Source organism: Simochromis diagramma, unplaced genomic scaffold (assembly GCF_900408965.1).
Source record: "Simochromis diagramma unplaced genomic scaffold, fSimDia1.1 OVJJ01000019.1, whole genome shotgun sequence".
In the NCBI taxonomy this organism is placed as follows: Eukaryota; Metazoa; Chordata; class Actinopteri; order Cichliformes; family Cichlidae; genus Simochromis; species Simochromis diagramma.
In genome coordinates this window covers 7926-29414 of record NW_024386967.1, presented here as the reverse complement: position 1 = coordinate 29414, position 21489 = coordinate 7926, and the positions used below count along the sequence as shown (strand labels likewise).

General features: G+C 45.8%; 1 long non-coding RNA gene across 1 annotated transcript; it reads right to left on the bottom strand.

Annotated features, from left to right (window-relative positions):
• Positions 1-1275: 1275 nt before the first annotated feature.
• Positions 1276-2538, bottom strand: LOC120737807. The gene is made up of 2 exons (XR_005696842.1): positions 2443-2538; positions 1276-1811 (listed from the first exon to the last, which is right to left on the bottom strand). It is a non-coding gene; the product is annotated as an uncharacterized LOC120737807 (long non-coding RNA).
• Between the last annotated feature and the right edge of the window lie 18951 nt (positions 2539-21489).

The following is a 21489-nucleotide window of genomic DNA, read 5'->3' as shown; positions in this document are numbered from 1 at the left end:
GAAATTCAGAGAATACACGCTTCTTTTGCGGTGGAGGAACACCTGTCACGGTCCTGGGGCTCCTGACCCAGCGTTTTTAGTTCTTTGTGATGTTTGTATTTTTGTACTTGTGTGAGTTATTCTATGGTTTCTAGTTTCGATCCCTTGCCCTTCATGTTGCTCTGTGTCCCCTCTGTTCTGTGTAAGTCTGTGTTTGCATGTTTGAGTTCCCCTCTGTGTCTCTCGGTTCTTAGAGTCCTCTGCCTTATGGTTTATGTCTCTGTGTTTCTTAGTTGCTGTCTCCACTGTGTCAAGTTCGCGGCTCTGTGTGATCCTTCCTGTTTTACTTTGAAGGTCTGTGTCTTATGTGAATGTGTCCTGCTTTGCTTGTCCTGCTTTGCAATAGGGCTTTGGAGCGTGATGTCACGGGGGTGGGCGTGGAAAGGATTTTGGCCCGATCCGCCATTTTGGGGGTCTAGCTCAAGTGAAAAGGGAGCGAAGGCACACACAACAGCCACGGTTCGTATTTGCTGTGTGGTCGGCTGCAATGTTCGATCGCACGACCGGCAAGAGAATAAGGTTGAAAATGGATAATCTTTTCATTCTTTCCCAACCTGGAAGCAACATGAGCAGCTCGTGTATCGATGTTACCAAACGAAGGCGTCTAGCCTGGATAGCAGCTGTGAGACGAGCTGACGTGCAGTTCTCTTCCATCTCCAAATATCTGTTGGTGCTCCAGACATTTTCATTCCGGTAAGTTCTAAATATGTTCATATCTCTCTTTATAGCCTATTAGTTTTATTTTCTATGCGCTCTGAGCTCATAGCAAATTAGAACAAACATCCTACTGAGTGATTTTGCAGAACTACCTTCTATTTATAGACTTGCTAATTATTTGGCATTATTGCAGCAAACCAGCCGATGAAATGGATGAAACATCATGACTGAGTTCCAGCGCTACACAAGGGACCTGCTTCAAACAAACCACCATGCCAATCAGATTACTACTTCCATGTGAGGGTGAAGAGGTGACCCTCCTGGATAAGATGGTGAAGGTTTGCTGCGTTTGGTGAACAGTGTGATAATAAAACCAGAGAAGAATGAAACCTGCTCCTGTTAAATGTTCTTAAGTCTTGTGCTGTTAGTTTTTCAAAAGATACAGTAAATAAAGTAATGTTAGTAGTGGGTGATGTCATGTAAACACTCATGATTTGGTGTAAACATTTTGTCATTTGTAAACAATAAATGACATCATCACTGTAACTGATGTGATGTTCTATAAAGTGGTTTTAATAAAAAAAGAGGCAAAAATTAGTTTGTTTCTTTATTCAACATTTGAACAGTGGGACTCAGTCAGTAGATATTCAGTAAATGCAAATTATTTACACAGCAGTGCACTACAGGCATAAATCTAGACCCCTAGATCAAACATCATGGCATTATAGCAGTGACAACTCCTCCACAGTAGCAGGTGGGGTTTTTCTGTTTTGAGGACGCCTCCTTTTCCCTGTCACTACAGATGGTCTGTGTATGTTTTGATCAAGAGCCTTTTTTTGGGCAGCTGAAGAGAAGTCGTCTATCTTATGGCCAACCTCTGGCTGTATCTTGGTCATATTACCAGGCAAAACCCAGTATGCAGGTTCATCTGTAACAGTCCTTGTGCCACAGATCAACACTGTTCCGTCTACTTTAGACAGAAGAGCAACGACATGGATGCAGGTCTCTGCGACTCCGGCCTTACAGGTGCAGCGGGCGACTTCAACCTTCCCTGTGATGCTCACAGTGACCCATGGCTGCAATGCTGGTTCATTCAGTCTTTGAGAGTGCAGCACCTGAAACACACACAGACAAAGTTCATTTAAAGACAAGAACTATGAGCCAAGGCCGACACAAATGTGTTTTATCTACTTTATCATAAATGTAACAAAGTGTCTAGAAAGTTAGCACATACATGTCATTTTTCATTTCTTTATGTGTCCATCTATAGAACGCTGCAGGTTATAGTGTAAATCTGCCTGTTCTCTGTCAGAAACCTGCCTGCAGAAAATGAACCTAAAGTATGTAATGCAAGGATGTCATCACTTTAGAGATGGAGAAAGCATAAAGTGACAATTATGAATCACTTAATATGATAAGGAGATTCTGCAGGTCATTGATCAATGTATAAAACTAAAATAAAATGTATTTTTAGTGACACAGGATACAAACATGGAAGCAAGATGTATAATTAGGATTATTTATAATAAACATTAATAAATCATTGCAATTTCTTTAACCATAGAGAATAACTAAATCCTTCAGGACAGTGTCTCATCAATGCACTGAACTCACTATGTTATCCACCTAACAGCCTCCACACGTTCTCACTGTAATTTCCCCTCATGAATGAAGTTATGCTGCACTAATCTGAATGTTTGCAGGGAAATCAAACGCATTTCACTCGCAGTACTCGAGCTGACTTACCTTTGTTTGAATGACGACTTGTACGCGCTGATTCCACAGATAAGGTATGAAATATATCAGGCTATGTCAATAGCGGTTGGTCTTCAGGGTTTCTACTCCACGGCCGTTTTTCATATGGGTCCACATTTCCAATGCACGCTATTTTCTGCAAGTACCGCCGCTTCGCCTCTGGACGCAATCGGTCTCTATACAGTCCATTCTCGTTTGAGCTGCTTTTAAGCATCTTGTAATCGTCGTTCCAACACAGTGTGTTTGATTTGATTCGTAGACCCCGAAAATGGTGCCGCGCTCCCACAATGCATTGCGGCGTGACGTCAACTCCAAAGCCCTATTGGTTCACCCCAACGCGAAGCTTCATGAAGCTTCATTTGCTCTAGCAGGACACCTACTGGACATAAAAATAATAGCTGGCATGAATTTGAAGAGTGTGGCATTTTGCACACAGCCTGTAAATGTCAACAACAAAAGGAGTGTGTAAAACATCTATATTGTAGTGATGGCAGTATACTGTATATATTTATGCTGGCAGTATGGAAAATGATTATTTGCGACAAAGTTCGAACCGCTTCCTGAACCAGTCACGTGGTACAGCCGGGCAGCGAGGCTTCGGACGTCATCATTTTCAGCTCCTCCCATAAATGAAGCCCTCCCCCGCGCCCAATTCGGCCAATCAGATCACTGCTCCATCCTGCTCCTGCCCGCCTACAGGCAGAAGCTGAAACAGGAAGCTCCAACCCGGAGGGCGGTGCACTGTTGGACGGACCAATCGGAGTCTGCGCTGCGGGACTGTTTTGATCACGTGGACTGGGAAATGTTTCACGTAGCCGCAAAAGACATTGATGAATACACAGACTCAGTCTGTGGATTTATCAGGAAATGCGTGGAAGATGTCGTCCCATCCAGAACAGTTAAATCCTTCCCAAATCAAAAACCCTGGATTAACGGAGATGTTCGCGCGGCACTGGCGGCACGGAACACCGCCTTTGCCTCCGCGAACACATCGGACTACAAACACGCACATTACCAACTCCGGAAGACGATCAAAGCAGCCAAACGTGAGTACAGGGACAGGGTGGAGCAACAGTTTGACAACCCTCGGAGTATGTGGCAGGGACTAAACACGATCACAGACTTTAGAGGGAAAACCAGCACACCGCAGACCACGGCCTCTCTGTGTGAGGATCTAAACGTATTCTATGCCAGATTCGACGCAGCGAACACCATGAGACCGGACAGTGTGCGCACCGCGGATGACGTCAGCGCGCACACTGTGTCTGAGGAGGATGTGCGGAAGTGCTTCAGGAAGGTGAACGCGCGCAAAGCTACTGGTCCGGACGGGATTCCCGGCCGGGTCCTCAAGTCATGCGCGGCTCAGCTGGCTGGAGTGTTCACGCACATCTTCAACCTTTCCCTCTCTCTGTCTGTAGTCCCAGCCTGCTTCAAAATGGCCACCATCGTCCCTGTACCCAAATCCTCCACCATCTCCTCATTGAACGACTGGCGACCTGTAGCCCTGACCCCCATCGTGAGCAAATGCTTCGAGAAGCTGGTCAGGGACTTCATCCGCTCTGCACTACCCGACTCACTGGACCCTCTACAGTTTGCATACCACCACAACAGGTCCACTGATGATGCCATAGCCCTGACACTACACACTGCCCTGTCACACCTGGAGAAGAGAGACACGTATGTGAGAATGCTGTTTGTAGATTACAGCTCAGCATTCAATACCATCGTTCCCTCGAAGCTGGACAGAAAACTGCAGGATCTAGGACTGAGCAGCTCCCTCTGCAGCTGGATCCTTAGCTTCCTGTCTGACAGACGCCATGTGGTCAGACTGGGCAGCATCACCTCATCCCCCATCACACTGAACACTGGTGCTCCACAGGGGTGTGTACTGAGCCCTCTCCTGTACTCACTCTACACCTACGACTGCACAGCCACTAACAACTCCAACATCATTGTGAAGTTTGCGGACGACACTACAGTGGTGGGTCTTATCACCAACGGTGATGAGACGGCTTACAGGGAGGAGGTCAGCGCCCTGACCCACTGGTGTCAAGACAACCATCTCACCCTCAACGTCGCAAAGACAAAGGAGTTGATAGTGGACTTCCGGAGGTGCAGAGAAGTACACACCCCCATCACCATCAACGGCGCTGCTGTGGAGAGAGTGAGCAGCTTCCGGTTCCTTGGAGTACATCTGGCTGAGGATCTTACGTGGTCAGTACACATGAACAAAACAGTGAAGAAGACGCAGCAGCGCCTCTTCTTTCTCAGGAGACTGAAAAGATTCGGCATGAGCCCCCGCATCCTCAGGACCTTCTATCACTGTGCCATTGAGAGCATCCTCACTGGATGCATCACCACCTGGTATGGCAACAGCACCGCGTACAACTGCAAAGCTCTCCAGCGAGTAGTGCGGTGCTCTGAACGGATAATTGGAGGTGAGCTTCCCTCCCTCCAAGACATCTACAGGAAGCGCTGCCTGAGGAAAGCGGGGAGGATCATCAAGGACTCCAGTCACCCCAGCCATAAACTGTTCAGACTACTTCCATCAGGAAGGAGGTTCTGCAGCATCCGGTCCCGTACCAGCAGACTGAGAGACAGCTTTTTCCATCAGGCCATCAGACTGCTGAACACTTCATAGACACCTCAGCTTCACTACGGGAACTGCAACACTATGCACTCCATACTGTATATAAATGCCACTTGTTTTGCACATATTCAACTCTGTATATTTTTATATATTTTATTTATTTATTTATTTTTTTTTACTATTTAATTTGTAAAATGTGTATACACACACACACACACACACACACACACACACACACACACACACACACACACACACACACACACGTAGGATAATATTTAGTATACACATCCAGAAATGCATACACTATTATATATTGTACATATATTTATTAGTTTCAGATGTAGCCATTCTTGTATTTGCTGGTTTGTGTTGTTGTGTTTGCACATTTCTGTTGCTTGTGGGGCTCGCACACAAGAATTTCACTCGCATGTGCTGTGCCAGTGTGCCGGCACATGCGATGTGACAATAAAAGTGATTTGATTTGATTTGATTTGAAATGAAGCAAGCCTCGATACGCGCTTCGCGGAAATGCCCCCTCCATCACTCGACACACGCTCCGAAGCCTCGATACAGAACGTCCCATCACTAGTGTTCTGTTTTCCAGCAATAAAGCTGTGCTTTTGAGTTCAAGTTCTGTCCCCGTGAGTTTGCGTTTGGGTCCAATCCCTGCCTGCCACACAGTGTTTCATGACAGTACGACGTGACCACAACATGGACCCAGCAGACTTACCCGGGGAGAGCGATCTGATACGTGTCCAACGCCTAGTCGAGTGGATAACCCACACTTCAAAAACACGGGCAAAGATTGTGGGAATAAATGCTATCGAAGCAATCCTCGGAGGGAATTCCCATCTCCGCCAGGTCAGAGGATGTGTGGACTTATTGGCCAATTTGAGGCGGCGCGAGCTCGGAAAAAATCAGACTTGGCCGAGCAGCAACAGACAACAGCCACCCTGGAGCAGCCACGTCAGCCACACCGGCCGGATGTGGTTTTGCCCGGCCCTTCGGAGCCGTCTGCGAGGAAGAAACGACGATCACGCCGCCAGCGCGCCACCCCACAGCCGGACGTTCGGACTTGTACATCGCCGGCTGTGGTGAGTAAGGACTCTTTTTCTGTGTCGAACCGTGGGACTAATCGTTCAGGGGTTGTGTTTTGTGCTACGGATGGTAATGTGAACAGTTTATCAGCTGCCCAGCCTCCTAAAGCTCTCTTAGCTGCCCAGCTACAAGCTGCGTCTCCTGTGTCCCCCGCTAGCACAGCCATTAACTCCACCACAAGCTCCATTTTCACCTCTACCATCGCTTCAGTCATCAGTTCGGTCTGCCGCTCAGTCACCCTTAGCTCCATCTTCCACACTACCATCTGTTTCTCTTCCGCCACAACCATCACTACACTCAGCCATTCAGGCTGCTACTCAGTCAGTCATTCAACCTATAGCCCTGCCATTAAGACACTCTGTAGCTGAGCCATTAGCCATCCAACCCGCAGCCAATTCAGCTGCTCCTCCACCCGTTACACCTCCACCACAACCGTCACTGCAGTCTCCAGTTCAGTCCCCTGCAGCTCAGCTTTCCCCAGTGCAGCCTCCCTTAGCACAGTCATCCACTCAACCACCAGCACCACAACCGTCACTACCTCTAGTTCATTCCCCTGTGAAGTCATTAACTCCACCACCTACTCCACTCTCACCACCACCGTTACTACAGACATCAGTTCAGTCCCCTGTGCAGTCATTTACTTCTCCACCATTAGCAGCTCAGGTCCCCGTGTGTCCAGCAGCTCAGGTCCCCGTGTGTCCAGCAGCTCAGGTCCCCATGTGTCCAGCAGCTCAGCTCGCACCTGAACCTTTGGCCCAGTTCCCCGTAGCAGTGCAGTTTTCTAGCCAACTTAACGTTGAGCCCGGGGTCCCAATTCTCTCTGGCTCTACATCAGCTACTGCTGGAAGCTCGGATGAGCTCATCCAGCACTCCGCGGCTCCCGTGCCGCCATTTACCTCGTCCGCTGGGGGTTCCAGTGAGCCCAGCCAGCACCTCCTCGTCTCCGCTGGAGGGTCCGAGGGGCCCGTTCAGCCTCCTGTCTCCGCTGGAGGGTCCGAGGGGCCCGTTCAGCCTCCTGCTGCTCCGCTGGAGGGTCCGAGGGGCCCGTTCAGCCTCCTGCTGCTCCACCAGCGTCATCAGCTTCAGCGTCGCCTGGTCCAGCTTCTGCTTCGGCTTCATCAGCCTTGTCTGGTCCAGCCTCCTCCGAGCCTTCATCCCCCGTCTGGTCCTGCCTCGCCTGGTCCTGTGCCCACCGAGCCTCGGCCAGTACGCCTGACACTTAAGAACCGCCGCTGTCTTCCGCGCGGCCGGCCCCCTGAACTGCTCCGTCGTCTCCTTCGCCGCCGCCATTGCCTTCCACGCGGTCGGCCCCCTGAACTGTTTCCCCGCCGCCGTTGCCGTCCACATAGTCGGCCCCCTGAACTGCCCTGTGTTTGGGCTGTTTTCTTGGGCTCCGGTGTTTGCTGTGCTCCGCTTTTGTTATCTAAAGTAACATGGCTGCTATGAGGCCAGCTAGGATCCCTGGATCCCCGGATGGGATGAAGAGCCCATTGGAGGCATTGACTCAGAATCTGACATCTAAGATATAGAGGACCCAGACTATTGCCCCCCCCCCCCCCCCCCCCCACACACACACACACTGAACAAGGCCAGTCAGATACACAGGAGTCCTCTGAAGAGGAAATAAATATTTAGTCTAACAGAATAAGCCCCTCTTACTGCTCTAGCCACAATATTCTGAATTAGTCGGCCAGGGCTTGCTCCTGGGTTTAGTACTTTCTCCCCAGTAAATGCATGGAAGATGTTCATGTCTGATAATTTAATAGAAGAGGTGCTGTCATACACAAATATGGAGGCACAAAGAGTAGCCACAGACAGGGGAAAGAGTGGAAAAATGTAATCAAACACAAGCTCCTGGCCTTCATTTGATTGACCATTCTTGCAGGAAGTGAGAAGAACTGGGATGTACCAGTCGGTGTGTTTTTTGGGAGTCCTCTGCATAACCCATTGTACAAGGCCACTATGTCAATTCAAAGATTTAAAGATTTCGTCGTTTCTTGCACTTTGAGGACAAGAGGATCAGAGCCTACCGAATGAAAACAAACCACATGGCAGCTTTCTGCTACATATGGGGCCTGTTCCTGGTCAACTGCAGGCAGAAATTCATGCTCAGTGATTGTGTTACAGTGGATGAACAACTTGTGCCTTTCAGAGGGAAGACCCAGCTTCTGCAGTATATGCCAAGCGAGCATACAAAAGTGATACAAAAACTGTGATTTCTTAAAATTAATGAAAAAATAAATAAAAATGCAAAGGGCCTCATGTCACAAACATGTTTTATGAGAAATACCTCAAATATGAAAATATTACAACTCTTCGTTTTAAAGATTTTGAAGAATAACAACAGAGTTTATAGCAAAATGCATTGTTTCTATTTGGGGTCATTTTTGACCCCACTCGTGGAAGAGTGTAGGTATTGGTAGGTTGTGCATCCAAGGGTTAAATACTCTAGGAACAACAAGTAGGCCTGCAGTGTGAGAGCAAAGTGCTCTAATAGGGTGATATGGTACTATAACAGGGGTCCCCAACTCCTGGACTCCGGTCCAAATCCAGACCCCAAGAGGATTTTCTCCGGATCACAAAGCAGTTTCTCATTTACCGCGTAGTTGGATATTTTCTTCCTGCCGGCTGCCGTGGCTGACTTTTGAACTGGCGCGACACGCAGCTATGCAGGTTAGCATCATGCTGGTCCACTCTCCCAGCCAGCTGTTGGCGGTAATGCACCACCAACTGCCAATAAAACGACAAAGAAGAACAAGCTATGTGGGTGTGCGGGTTGATAGGTTACTATCTTGGGCGCTTGCGCTTGCTGAGTGGATGAGTAAAAGAAGATGGCTTTGTCAAAAATACTTATAAAGTTATAAAGAGAGGAAGTCTGAAGAGCTGTTATGAAATCAAACATAAGAACTTCAACCAAAGCTGTGCGCCTGGGTCTGACGGTAGAACAAGAAGAATAAATGAGGTATGAGCGGCTACACGGCTGATAACAGTCTGTGACAGCACAACAGCATACGAGTGTCCACTGTGAGCACGGTGGATTTTAGGAGGACACAAAAAGACTTTCACTGACTGGAAAATGATAAAGAGTGAAAGGAAGCTGCAGCAGAAACACTTTTTAGTTTGGAAGAGAAACAATGTAACACTTTTAGATGGAAACAAACAATGTAAAGTGCAACAATTTACCTTCAATAAAAAATAAATTAAATCCTTACTAAAACTATAAACATTTGAACCGTTTGATACTGAAAAATAAAATGAAATAAACTCCATAAACAATCAAAATGAATTCAAACTGATCAGCAACATTAACTCAGGAGCACAATATATGAAACACTTTAACCTACAAAACAAAAACGAATCAAACAGTTTGTGCTGATTTCTTTCTTTGATCAAAATAACAAAGTCAGCATTAATGGCTCCGACGAGCACGTTTTGCAGTGCACAGCTTTTCAAAGCAGCTTTGAAGCAGGATCCTGCAGCTCCTGCTCAGTGTTTAGCTGGGACCTGGACTTGGTCTGCAGCAGCAGCAGAGAAGCCTCACAAAGATGAGACTAAATAATAATAATAATAATAAACTTTATTTATGAGCGCCTTTCAAGTCACCCAAGGACACTTTACAATAGGATAAAGCACTTGGTAAAACAATGGCAGAATAAGAACAATAAAATAAAAGCACAAGATAAAATGAACAAACAGTGGATTCACAGTGAATATACAGATTTGAACAGATGAGTTTTGAGTTGGGATTTAAACTGGGGGAGAGAACCAATATTTCTTATTTCAGGGGGCAGGGAATTCCACAGCCTGGGAGCAGAGCAGCTGAAAGCTCTGCTTCCCATGGTGGTGAGGCGGAAGGAGGGTACAGTAAGCTGGACAGAAGAAGAGGAACGAAGTGAACGGGCAGAACAAGTGGTGGTTAACAGGTCAGAAAGGTAAGAAGGAGCGAGGTTATGAATGGCCTTGAAGGTGAGCAGAGAAAGTTTGAAAATTATCCGGAATTTCACAGGGAGCCAGTGAAGTTCCTGAAGAACAGGGGTGATGTGCTGGTAGGAGGGGGTTCTGGTGATAATACGAGCAGCAGCGTTCTGAACCAGTTGAAGCTTATGGAGGGATTTTTGGGGGAGACCATGCAGAAGAGAATTGCAGTAGTCAATACGGGAGGTAACAAGACTGTGGACAAGAATGGACGTAGACTGGGTGGAAAGAGAAGGAAGCAATCTGTTAATGTTACGTAGATGGAAGTAGGCAGAACGGATGAGGTTATTGATGTGTGATTTATAAGAAAGTGAACTGTCTAGGATGACACCAAGGCTCTTAACCTGAGGAGAAGGGAAAACTGTGGAGTTATTGATAGTGAGTGAGGAATGGTTTGCCTTCAAAAGGTTGGATTTGGTGCCAATAAGGAGGATCTCAGTTTTATCCTCATTGAGCTTTAGAAAATTAGAGGTAAACCAGGATTTTAACTCGGATAGACATTCTGTACGGGAAGAAGGTGGGAGGGAGGAATCAGGTTTGCAAGAGAGATATAACTGGGTGTCATCAGCAAAACAGTGAAACTGAAGATCAAATTTGCGGAAGATGGTACCTAGAGGGAGGATGTATATTATAAAGAGAAGAGGGCCTAAAACTGAGCCTTGGGGTACACCAGAGGTGACGGGGAATAGACGAGAGCGAAATGATCTTAGTTGAATAAACTGGGAACGGTCGAGGAGATATGATTGAAACCAGGCGAGGGGTGTGTCAGAGATGCCGAGAGAGGAAAGTATGCTTAGAAGGACAGAGTGAGAAATGGTGTCAAAGGCTGAGCTCAGATCTAAAAGGACGAGAATGGTGAGAAGACCAGAGTCAGCTCCGATTAAAAGATCGTTAGTGACTTTAAGTAGAGCAGTTTCGGTACTGTGACATGAGCGAAAAGCTCCGTGGGCATGGGGTCAAGATGACATGTGGCAGGCTTTGATTTACATATTAACTCGGAAATATCAGATAAATCAGGAAGATGAAAAGTGGAAAACGGCTCAAAAAGGAGAGAAGGTTCTGGGGAGGGCGTAGACACAACATTTGATCTGAGTTGCTGGTGGATGTTATTGATTTTCGTAGTCCAGAACAGCATCAAGGAGTTGCATGTTTCAGAGGAATAGAAGTGCGGTGGTAAAGCGTTGGGGGGTTGAATTAGTTTGTTGAAAACTGAAAACAGAGTCCTTGCATTACCCTCATAAGAACTGATAATACCAGAGTAGAAGCTTTTAAAGGAAGAAGAACGCCCAGAGCCTGCTGCCCTCAGAGTGGATACTGCTTCTCTACACTCAGCCAGAATCCACTCAGTGTCTGTGATGTGAACTGCAGTCTCAGTGTGGAGTCAGACGTCAATGAACTGGTTCTGCTCTGCAAAGCTGAAACCAATTGGAGCTGGTCATGCTGGGAACTGTTTTCATGGAAGTCCTTTTAAAAGTATCCCATCAGTGATGAAATATGCTGCTTGATATATGGAGTCACTGAGGTGGCATCATCGTCAGTAGTGTCAACAAATTCATGCAGGTTCTCCAATGAATCTGTGTCTCCTTCATCGAGTCTCCTGCCCCACACTGCAAGCTTTCAGTGACAGAGCTGATCTTGTGACCTGAGGGAGGTTTTTATCTTTCCCTTGAAGCTGTAGATTTACTTCATTTCCAAATATGTCACTCAGGTAGGCCAGTTTTGCCAGGAAGCTCTCATCACTAACTCTGTGACTTCATACTTGTGCTCCTGCTCCAAAAACATCTGATCTGCTCTCTGAGCTCAAAAACTCAGGACAAGACTTTTCCTGGTGACAGCCGCCTGGCTTCACTGTGAAACAGCACAGCTTGATGTTCGGCTCCATCTCCTCACAGACAGCAGAGACACTCTTGTTTTTGCTGGTCTGGTCTTTATAAAACCGACTACACCAATAATTTCAGTCATAACCTCACTGAATTCAGAGGAAAGCTGCTCTCAGTGTGAAACACTCCAGCAGAGGGCGCTGTTAAGTCCTTATTGTAACACAGTTACTGTGTGCAGTTAGACTTCATACATAATCTGCACTTATTTCCATCAGACATGCTGTCAGTAAATGATTGGTTTCTATTGATTCTACTTCCTGTTGACTAGTTTGATGACAGTGAAACAATCACAGCTGATTGTGTGATGATGTAAACTGTCACTGTTACATTCAGTGTGTGTGACATAATGTTAGTGCAGGCTGATAACAGCCTGGTTGTGTTAGAAACACATGAACGTGTCCATAGATCAGTGTGTGTTTAACATGAGAGCTTCAGCCCTGCTGATGTGTTAAATAAAGACATGCAGGAAAACTGATGAGACTCTGAAATAACTCTTTATATTTATAATGTAACTCTGCATCAAAAGAACAACAAAGGATCCCAGACAGGTTTCTGTGAACAAAGACCATTCTGATGTTTCTGTGTTTCTAACAGTTTGACATTATTAGTAAACAGACTGCAGTGAGCAGCATTTATAAAGAGCTTCTATATAAAGATATGACAGCTGTTTGACAAGTTTATCACTCTGTGTTTGGACCTGATCAGTCCAGCTGTTTACTTGAAACATGTTCTGTTATATTCATGTTCTTGTCTCTGTTGAAAACACATTTTAATGTCCCTCAGATTTTTCTCCCAGATGAATAAATATAAAAATGACACAAACTGACTGCAGCTACTTTTTGTCCTTTCTGTCAAAAACCTTCATGTGACTCATGAGAGACACGTTTCAGCTGTTTGTGACAGATCAGAGGCCAACAAGTCATTTATAACACTTTCCATCATTGTTTAGCACAAACACATGTTGACACAGCAGCGGGGCCGCAGTGAGAGTCAGAGCGAGGAGATCAAAACTCCTGTTTGACCACAGCCTCAGTTTGTTCCTGCACTTCAAACACTTCCTGTTGTTGACTGGGTGGAGTCAGGAAGCCAGCGAGGCCCTGCAGGACTGAGACTGCAGACTGGGACGTGCTCTGTGATGGAGATCAACAGCATCACTGACTGTTTCTGTGAGGACACCATCATCCCAGCAGGGCTGTTTCCCAACAACAAGCCCTGGACCATCAGAGACCTGAAGCTGCTGCTGAATGAAAGAAGAGGATCTTCAGGTCTGGAACAAGGACCAGCTGAGAGTGTTAATAACGTTACTAATGTTCAGCTACACTTTACTAGGTCACATCTGTGACACACGTCACTTAAACAAAGAAGGAAATATTGGCTCTGTTTTATCTGCTGGGCCCAAAAGTGACTCCTGTATTTAAACTGCTATGAAGAACTTGTTGGTCTATAATATGTGAAACATGTGTCAAATGTCTCCATCATGAAAGACATCAGGTCATCTTGAGCCACAAAAACATTCCTATCATGAGGTAGAAGCTGGAGTCAGTTTGTTGCAGATGTTTATATATCCGATATTTATCCAGTTAAAAGCTGAAATTCAAAAACGCCTTTTCCAGAGTCGTCTGTCCAAGAGGAGCAGAAGCTGCAACAAATATAACAACAGTTATTTAAGGCTGTTTTAAACGGCCACAAAGGAGCAGATTGGTTATAATGCAGCTGCTTCAGAGGAACAAACACTGTTTTTATTTCATGTGTAACACCTTTCAATCATGTGTTGACTAAAGTCTATTGACCAGTATAAGTAAAGACATCACACACACACATGGAAACACTGAAACCTGTTTGTGGTGCAGCAGCGGTCCCAGCTGCTCGCCTTTATCTAGACTGGGTTGGCTGCTGATCTCAATATAATCACTGTTTAAAGTTCTCAGTGTTTCTGTGTTGCTGCGTATAGGATCTCCCATCACTGTGCTGTCCAATCATTGTGTGCGAGGTTACCCTTATAGTGCGATGTGTGTTTGCACAAAGAGAAGCATGTGTGTCAAATATAAATAAGCTCAGAACAGAAACAGCTGCTCGTTTCTTCTGTTTAGAGTCAAGTTAGTGTTTTGTGTCTTTGTTTGAGGCCTGATGTCGAGCAGAGGTGTGTGTAACTGCACTGGTCTGTTATATGTGTGAGGTGTGTGCTTCTCTTCAGCATCATCTTTGTCACTGCTGGTTCCTTTGTGTCATCATGTGTTGAGAAGAGAGAACAGTTATAACGGAGGAGCAAAAGGAAGCCCTGAAATCTGCATCAACAAGGAAGTGTTGGCTCACCAGTGATCCCAGCAGAGCCACTGGTTTGGCTCCAGTTGTTACAGATTCAATGATGTTGTTGCTACAGATACATGTTAGCATCTTTATTGTAGTAAAGTCTTGTAATGTGAATATAGAAACAAGGCAGCAAACAGCTCCATGATCTGATCTTAATGATGTTGTTTTTATTCCTGTCTGTCAGAACTGGATTGGAAACTATCAAAGGTCTAAAAACAGCCTCGACCCTCCCACAGAGCAAACTTTACACACGTCATCTTTCAGCTACAATCTTTGTTGCAGGGATCTTCTGCCAAACAAGGCTGAGAGAAGATTTCTTACAGCTGTCATGTTGATGCTGTTTCAGTCTTTGGGCAAACACACTCATATATTAGGGCTGATATCAGGGCTGCACAAGTTCTTTGTGTTTGTGATCATGAATAACAGAAGTGTGGAAGGCAAACATGTTATTGTTGGATGAAACTTCATGAATCCTCTGTAGATTTGAGCTGTTGGAGTCTTTCTTTTCTCTTCAGGTGTACAGATGCTGAGGAGGCAGGTGAAGCAGGTGGAGCTGTTGTGATGCTGGCAGAGGGTGTGTCTTAGTAACTCTGTGAGGCACAACTGGATCCAACATTGTGGATGTGTTGATGTTGGAGCCATTAAGAGTCTCTGGCCACACTGTAGGATTTCCCTTTGATCCACTGTGGGGGCATTTTGGAGTCTGTCAGTGAAACTCTTCATGTTTGTGTTTGACTCCAGTTTATAGAAACAGAGAAATGTGTCATGCTTTTGTTCGGCCTCCACAAATACACACATTTGTTCATTGGTTGGACTTTTTGGAAGGAGACACATTGAAAACCATGTTGATAAGATCTTGTTGTTTCCTGTGGATCCGACACAGAGAGTGGACTTCAGACAGAAAGCGTGGAAGAGATTTTAGAGGCCGTGTGTGGCAACAGGAAGTTTCTGTGTGTTTGCTGATCTTACATGTGGAAAACAACACGTGATGTTTGTGGAGTTCTACAATGATCATTGTTGTCACAGCATTTTGAGTGGGAACAGTTCAAACTGGGAGTAGTGGGAGTTATTTACTGATTGAAACAAGCTGAATGTTTCTGTGACGATGAAGATCAGCAGCTCAGCTGATCAATGAACTGACATCTGTGGCGCAGGAGTTTGGGAAGCGCATCTGTAACCGGAAGGTCGCCGGTTTGATCCCTGGACTCTGTCCTGGTCGTTGTGTCCCTGGGCAAGACACTTTACCCTACCGCCTACTGGTGTTGGCCAGAGGGGCTGATGGCGCGATATGGCAGCCTCGCCTCTGTCAGTCTGCCCCAGGGCAGCTGTGGCTACAACTGTAGCTTGCCTCCACCAGTGTATGAATGTGAGAGTGAATGAATAGTGGCATTGTAAAGCGCTTTGGGTGCCTTGAAAAGCGCTATATAAATCCAATCCATTATTATTATCTATCAGTCGTTTCATGAGATGAAGTCATCAGCAGACATTTGTTCTGACTGTGTGATGAATGTCAGAACGTCAGGGCTCTGCTTTAGTCACTGCTTGATGATCATTGGCTCATTGTTGAATCCAGGGGCCCAGTCTGACCTGTGACCCTTTGCTGCAGGTCTTTTGTGTTATCTCCACTTTCATGTCTGATCTTCTGCTGTATCGTCCAAAATAAACATCTGGATCATTTCCAACACTTCAGCAGATCTTTAGTTTGGCCAGTACAGCACAAAATAACACATACAGGGAGTGCAGAATTATTAGACAAGTTGTATTTTTGAGGAATAATTTTATTATTGAACAACAACCATGTTCTCAATGAACCCAAAAAACTCATTAATATCAAAGCTGAATGTTTTTGGAAGTAGTTTTTAGTTTGTTTTTAGGTTGAGCTATTTTAGGGGGATATCTGTGTGTGCAGGTGACTATTACTGTGCAGAATTATTAGGCAACTTAACAAAAAACAAATATATACCCATTTCAAATATTTATTTTTACCAGTGACACCAATATAACATCTCCACATTCACAAATATACATTTCTGACATTCAAAAACAAAACAAAAACAAATCAGCGACCAATATAGCCACCTTTCTTTGCAAGGACACTCAAAAGCCTGCCATCCATGGATTCTGTCAGTGTTTTGATCTGTTCACCATCAACATTGCGTGCAGCAGCAACCACAGCCTCCCAGACACTGTTCAGAGAGGTGTACTGTTTTCCCTCCTTGTAAATCTCACATTTGATGATGGACCACAGGTTCTCAATGGGGTTCAGATCAGGTGAACAAGGTGGCCATGTCATTAGTTTTTCTTCTTTTATACCCTTTCTTGCCAGCCATGCTGTGGAGTACTTGGACGCGTGTGATGGAGCATTGTCCTGCATGAAAATCATGTTTTTCTTGAAGGATGCAGACTTCTTCCTGTACCACTGCTTGAAGAAGGTGTCTTCCAGAAACTGGCAGTAGGACTGGGAGTTGAGCTTGACTCCATCCTCAACCCGAAAAGGCCCCACAAGCTCATCTTTGATGATACCAGCCCAAACCAGTACTCCACCTCCACCTTGCTGGCGTCTGAGTGGGACTGGAGCTCTCTGCCCTTTACCAATCCAGCCACGGGCCCATCCATCTGGCCCATCAAGACTCACTCTCATTTCATCAGTCCATAAAACCTTAGAAAAATCAGTCTTGAGATATTTCTTGGCCCAGTCTTGACGTTTCCGCTTGTGTGTCTTGTTCAGTGGTGGTCGTCTTTCAGCCTTTCTTACCTTGGCCATGTCTCTGAGTATTGCACACCTTGTGCTTTTGGGCACTCCAGTGATGTTGCAGCTCTGAAATATGGCCAAACTGGTGGCAAGTGGCATCTTGGCAGCTGCACGCTTGACTTTTCTCAGTTCATGGGCAGTTATTTGGCGCCTTGGTTTTTCCACACGCTTCTTGCGACCCTGTTGACTATTTTGAATGAAACGCTAGAAGCTTTGCAATTTTGAGACTGCTGCATCCCTCTGCAAGATATCTCACTATTTTTGACTTTTCTGAGCCTGTCAAGTCCTTCTTTTGACCCATTTTGCCAAAGGAAAGGACGTTGCCTAATAATTATGCACACCTGATATAGGGTGTTGATGTCATTAGACCACACCCCTTCTCATTACAGAGATGCACATCACCTAATATGCTTAATTGGTAGTAGGCTTTCGAGCCTATACAGCTTGGAGTAAGACAACATGCATGGACAAAATACTCATTTGCCTAATAATTCTGCACTCCCTGTACTGGCAGACCAAGCAGTCAGCCGAGACTGCAGGACCAGACTGACCAACCTGTGCACTGCCTGGATTGATTACAAGAAGGCCTATGACTCAACGCCCCACACCTGGATCCTGGAATACCTAGAACTATATAAGATCAACAGGACCCTAAGAGCCTTCATCAGGAACTCAATGGGGATGTGGCGGACAACACTGGAGGCCAACCTCAAGCCCATAGCACAAGTCACCATCAAGTGTGGGATCTACCAAGGACATGCTCTGTCCCCACTGCTGTTCTGCATAGGCCTGAACCCCCTCAGTGAGATAATTGACAAGACTGGCTACGGATACCGACTACGGAATGGAGCAGTTGTCAGCCACCTCCTGTACATGGATGACATCAAGCTGTATGCCAAGAGTGAACGAGACATCGATTCACTGATCCACACCACCAGGATATACAGCAATGACATCGGAATGTCGTTCGGGTTGGAGAAGTGTAATCGGATGGTAACAAAGAGAGGGAAGGTAGTCAGAACGGAGGGGATCAAACTACCAGAAGGCAACATTGCAGACATAGAGGACAATTACAAGTACCTGGGGATTCTGCAGTCGAATGGGAACCATGAAGAGGCCGCTAGGAAAGCTGCAACCACCAAGTACCTGCAGAGGGTCAGGTGAGTCCTGAGGAGTCAGCTGAACGGTAAGAAGAAGATCCGGGCCATCAACACGTACGCCCTGCCCGTGATCAGGCACCCTGCTGGGGTAATAGGCTGGCCAAAGGAGGAGATAGAAGCCACTGACATCAAGACAAGGTAGCTCCTTACCATGCATGGAAGGTTTCACCCCAAGTCCAGCACCCTGAGGCTGTACGCTAAGCGGAAGGAAGGGGGCCGGGGACTATGAGTGTCAGCACCACAGTCCAGGATGAGACAAGGAACATCCACGAATACATCACGACAGCGTGCTCAGTGAATACCTCAGGCAGCAGAAACCCAAGAAAGTGGAGGAAGGCGAGGAACCATCATGGAAGGACAGGCCCCTGCACGGTATGTACCACCGGCAGATAGAAGAGGTGGCTGATATCCAGAAATCCTACCAGTGGCTGGACAAAGCTGGACTGAAAGACAGCACAGAGGCACTAATCATGGCAGCACAAGAACAAGCTCTGAGTACAAGATCCATAGAGGCTGGGGTCTATCACACCAGGCAAGACCCCAGGTGGAGGCTACATGGAACGCCATAACCAAGTGGCCAGCATAGTATACAGAAACATCTGTGCCGAATATGGCCTGGAAGTGCCGAGGTCAAAATGGGAGACGCCCCCAAGGGTGGTGGAGAATGACCGAGCTAAGATGAGATGAGATGATGAGATAGCCTTTATTTGTCAGTTTCAGGTCTTTTGCCCACAACTGAGATGACAGACCTTGCCGACCGTACATACAATGCAAACATCACATTGGGGAGACAGGTCAGGCCAGGTAGCGAGGAAAAAAAAAACATTGAAATGTACAACACAAAAGGATAATACAGGAATGCACAGGTATCAACACACCATAACACAATAAACACAGACAAGCAACATGGGAAAGTGTTCCAGTGTGTACATCTGATATGGGACCGCTGCAATCTTCGACTGCGCCTCCAGCTGACCCGATGTCCACATCATGGGGGAGGTAAGCGTTGGAGGTGGCATTGGATAGGGAGGGTAATGCGTCAGTGAGTGCTTATCAGTATCAGTATATGTATGTGTGTGCGTGTCCGTAGTTCAGCTGAGACAGTGTCCTTCGCCCCGCCAGGCTAAGTAAACAGTCTTCCAGCCAACCCAGGTGGCTTTGTGGGGAATGGGAAGGAACAGACTCAACACAGTCGTTATCAGGTAGTTTTTGTTCAGCTCCAGCCTTGAGCCCACAGCTGGCGCCGAAGGGGTAGCAGGATTATGATGGTAATTTTTCTTTTGCAAAAAACTCATGAGAATTTCAAGCTGTTTTTAACACTCCGACACTGGTCTCTCAATCTCCCCTTAATAGCTGCGAGTTTCTCCGTGATGTTATTAGCCGTCGATTCTGTGGTCTTGTCACTCTTTTTTGCTCACATAGCAGATTCTGAGACCTCACAACCGCAGCCAACTGATCCGAGGTGTAATCCAGCTTCCGCCCAGAGATGTTGTTCTGAATTGATTCTTTCCTGATATAATCCAACATACATACGCTCAAAGGTGTTATTCTGAGCATTCACTGCAGTCGTAAGCGCCGGTTCCGCTCTCTTAATTCTCCGATAAGCCAGGGCCAAGCCAGCTCCGATCAGCAAGAACCCTGTTATCATGGTTCTGAATAGGTAGATATCTTCAGCGTCCTCGATCGACAGTCCCGCCAGGCACACGATCCTCTGCCACCCGTCCATTGTGTATCCAGCAGGGATAGTCCCTCCAGGGCACTCGGGTTCTCCCGAGCCCAGACTTCTCGTTAAAGGGTGTCAATAGTATTCAGAGACCAGTTGATCACATCCATAATTCTCTTTTAGGTTTTAGACACAGACTGTGAGAGGGTGTTCCAGGGAAATTAATACAAAAAAGACACGAGACTAGCACTAGAATTACTGAGCCTTTTTTTCCCTGGTGCAAGTCCGTACTACTAGATTTACTAGCCCTGCGCAAATTTGCGTAAATTCCCCCGACCCTAACACCTCTTGGCACCCCAATGAGATTTTCACAGGTCTTCAGCTCCATTGTTCTCCTGCTTTTGTTGTGCAAAGACACCCTCCCCCAACCCCCAACCATGAGAGATTCAGGTCTTTCCTTTCCTGCAAGGCTACTTTCCTTCCTTACCTGCAGCGTACAATACACCATGTTAGTTTCTGTGTGCAATATTTCTCATATGCAATATTAGTTCTTGTCAATCCTTGTCACTACATTGCATGCCTGTCCATAAACATATATACATACATTGTATATATGTTGTACATACATGTATATAGCCACACATCTATGCATAAAGTCTAGTTATACACACACACACACACACACACACACATCTATATCTACATATATATATATATATATGTGTGTGTGTATATATATATATATATATATACACACACATATATATATATATATGTGTGTGTGTATATATATATACATATATACACACGCACGCACACACACACACACACACGTAGATAGATAGGTATATATATATATATATATATATATATATATATATATATATATTTATGTGTGTGTGTGTGTATACACACACCAATATTTTTGAATACACGTGTCCATATTTATGTTTCCAGATTGTTTGTATAGTGCACTTTCTATACAGTGCTCTTTGTACAGTTTTTATTTAGCTGCTTTTGTCTTGCACTGTCCACTTTTTTCCAATGACAATACAGATTTTCCACTTGTGGGACAAATAAATGCAGATTTGCTGTGTGTGTGTGTGCGTGCGTGTGTGTGTGTGTGTTTGTGCAACATTGGCATTTGTTTACTCAGACCCAAGGCAGGCCAAACCTGTCACGGACCCGGCTCTGGAGGACTCGGGGTCCATGAGCAGTTTTGACTGTTGTTGTTGTATTATTATTATTATTATTATTATTATTATTATTATTATTATTATTATTATTATTATTATTATTATTATTATTATTTGGTGATGTGTGTGTTTTTCTGCACAATGCTGTGTTAGTCTGTGTCCCACTCGTATGTATAGGCAGGGTGTGGGTGTGTATGTCTGCGGGTGTGGCTGGAGGATGGAGCACAGCCACCTGCAGGCCTGATGGGTGTGGCCCTGCGGAAGGACTGGCCACACCTGAAGTTCCTGCCACACCTGTTGGTGATCAGGGCTCGTCGGGGGAGCTACTTAGGAGAGAGTTGGAGCTCCCACTGGCGCGGGATCATTGAGTTATCGTACCAAGTCAGTGTGTCAATTTATGTCTGTGCTGTG